The following is a 3,541-nucleotide window of genomic DNA, read 5'->3' on the forward strand; positions in this document are numbered from 1 at the left end:
ACGATGAGCAGTTTTTGTTCTCTGAAGATGGAGACTTTGTTTTCAGATAGTTGATAGATTAGCCCTTTATTGTACAAATTCAAGGCAAATCCTTTCTGCTTGACAAAATTGTGATGACCTAAGCCAAGGTTGGATTCTCTGGGTGGTGTAAATAATTAATGCTCTCAGCTGCTAACCAAAAGAAAGTTTGGAAATTCAAGTCCATAAAGAGGCACCTCAAAAGAAAAGCCTGAAAAAGAAATATAGACAATTCTACTCTGATTCACATGGTGTTGTCATGAGTTGGAGTCTACTCAGTGACAGCTGGTTACTGTATAGACCACGGTCAATTGCTGTGCTTTGATCAGCCCTCATGTGTAATAGTTAAGGTTGTGTGTCAACTTGGCTGAGCCATGATTCTAAATGGTTTATCTGTAATGATGTAGTTATGCCCTGTTTTGGCCCTCTTGTGACACTCTAACAGAAAATATCACAAGTGGATGGCTTTAACAAACAGGAGCTTACTGTCTTGCGGTTTTGGAGGCTAGAAGTCTGAGTTCAAAGTGCCAAGCTCTAGGGGCTGGGTGAAAGGCCCATGACCTTTGGCTTCAGCTTTGCCTCTTGCACTCAGGCCACTGGAGCTAGAGGTGTCTCTCCACTCAGGTAGCTGCTGATTGCTGAGGCTAACCAGCCCAAGGTTGACAAACAAAATGGCACAGTCTCAATAGTACCAAACAACATGGCAGACCACTGATTCAAGTCCAGATACTGTCCCAAGATCAGCAGGAAACATGGCAGGCTGCTAAATGAAGACTTGGCTACATGCAAGCTCCAAGCACAATAAAAAGCTGCAGACCATTCCCAAAGCTTTTCCTTATATACTGGAAGCAGAACACATCCCTAAGGCAGCTACTCAGCTGCTCCAGTAGATTCCACCATGGAGTTGATAACCAGTCTCCCCATGGGGAAGACTTACATCCAGGTGCCCAGCCACTCAAAGCCAGGGCCAGCTAGGTTGAAACATAATATTAACTACCACGTCCCCCATGATGAGATCTAATTTAATATAATCACCTCCATGATGAGATCTGCTATGAGCAGTCAATCAGTTGAAAGAGAGTTTCATTTGGGGTGTAGCCTGCTTCCAATACATATGGAAAAGCTCTGGGAAAGGTCTGGCTTTTTGCTCAGGATCCTGTATATGGCTTATCATCATCTTGCCTTGAACCAGTGTCCTGCCATATTGCCTACCCATCTTGGGATTATTACCTTCCCACCTTGTGAGTCAATAGCCTGCCACTTTACTTGCCAATTTTAGATTGGTCAGCCTCCAAAGCCAGCAGCCTGCTGTATTGCCTGCTGATCTTGGGTTCACAAGCCCCTGGAGCTGTGTGAGTTAGAAGAAGCCTCCAGCTTGGCATTTGACCCATGAATGTTGAATTTGCTAGCCTCTACAACTGCAAGAGTCATTTCCTTGAGATAAACTTCTCTCCCTCTCCCTCTTCCTCTCCCTCTCTATATGTATATATAAAAACCAAACCAAATCTGTTGCCACTGAATTGATTCCAACTCATAATGACCCCCAATGGTTTCCAAGGCTGTAAATCTTTATGGAAGTAGATTGCCTCATCTTCCTCCTGAGGAGCTGCTGCTATGTTTGAACCATGGACCTTCTGGTTATCAGCCAAATGCCTTACCTACTACACCACCAGAGCTCGCTGTCTCTCTCTCTCTATATATATATATATATATGTGTGTGTGTGTGTGTGTGTACATACTTGCTTTGCTTCTCTGAAAACCCAGTCTAAGACATCATGTAAGGCAGAATGAGAGCTGTGTCTCTAACCATACTAATTTTTTTAACTTCTCTTAAAATTTTTTGGTAGTTTCATGTTTGTTAGGAGCCTTGGTGGTGGTTAAAGCTCTTGGCTGCTAACCAAAATGTTGGTGGTTAGAACTCTGGTAGCGTAGTGCCTAAGCACTTGACTGCTAAACAGAAGGCTGGTGGTTCAAATCCACCAGTCACTCCTCAGAAGGAAGGTTGGGCAATCTACTTCCATAGTGATATTGCCTCAGAAACCCAAGGAGGAGTCGCTATGAGTTGGGTCTGACTTGACAGCACATAACAACAACAACAGCTATTCAATAAGAGAAAGATGAGGCAGCTTGCTTTCCTTGAAAATCCCATGGGGCAGTTCTACTCTGTCCTATAGGGTCACTATGTGTCCAAGCACAACAGCAGTGGGTTTGGTCATGTTTGTTTCCTGATTGTTTTTTCCTTGTTTTTGTTCATTTGTTTGAATTTTGATGATTGCTTATAGGAGATGAAGCATAGAAAAGAAACAGTCTTTCCTGAAAGACTTTGGGCATTAACTGAACTACTTCAAGGCCCAAGCAATCACATAGTGAGGAGAGACTTCCTCTTAGATTCTTAGAGAATTCGTTAATGTGTTGCCCTCTTTGAAAGTGGCAGCTATGAGAACATTGTTATTGTATCCCCACTAGGAAACCAGTCATAGCAACAGGAAGGTTTCTTCAGATAACTTTGATGATAGTTGTTCTTAACCAGGGGAAGCTAGCACAAGAAAGGAAGAACATGGAGAAGTCACACTGGAAGTATGATCTCCTGTTGAGACCTCCCATTGGAGAAAGGAGACATAAATGAAGGATATTTGGATGCTGAGATTTGGTAAACATGCTAGGGGAGGCATTGTGATTGAGGCAATAAAAATAAGAGGTATAATTTTACATACACAGGCTAGTGAAGACTTGACATCTGGGCTATATTTCTTCCACTCTTTTCTTTGTCTTACTTTCATAGGGTTGCAGTAACAAAATACTACAAAGTTGGTAGTTTTAAAGAATAGACATTTATTTTCTCACTTTTCTGGAGACTGTTGTTGTTGTTGTTATTTGCCATTGAGTTGGCCCCAAATCATAGCAATCCTTCCTTGGGTTTCCGAGGCAGTATCACTATGGAAGTAGGATTGCCCAACCTTCCTTCTGAGGAGTGGCTGGTGGGTTTGAATCACCAGCCTTCTGGTTAACAGTCAAGTGCTTTAGGCACTATGCTACCAGAGCTCCATCAATAGGACTTGCTCTCTGCTCCACTCTAGAGGAAGAACCTTCCTTATCTTTTCTAGCTCTGGTAGCTCCAGGTGTTTCTTGGCGTTCTTTGGCAAGTAGATGATCCTACATATGTCATCTTCTCCCTGTGTAATCTGTCTCTACACTCTGTCATGTCTGTTCTCCCATTTATAAGACACCTCTCAGAAGGGATTAGGACCCATGCTAATCCAATCTGACAGCATTAACTGACAATATCTTCAAAGAAATAACTTTTTTCCAAACAGGATTACATCCACAGATACAGGGGTTAAAACTTCAACATATCTTTTTGGAAGACACAGCCAATTCATTACATTCCTTTTATTACATATTTATGACTTGTTCATTGCAAACACATTTTTTCAACAACACAAACGGAGGCTGTACACGTGGACTTCACCAGATGGAACACACAGGAATCAGATTGACTACATCTGTGGCAAGAGGCGGTGGA

This window comes from Orycteropus afer, unplaced genomic scaffold, assembly GCF_000298275.1.
Source record: "Orycteropus afer afer isolate SDZICR_OR568_19922 unplaced genomic scaffold, OryAfe1.0 scaffold00116, whole genome shotgun sequence".
NCBI lineage: Eukaryota > Metazoa > Chordata > Mammalia > Tubulidentata > Orycteropodidae > Orycteropus > Orycteropus afer.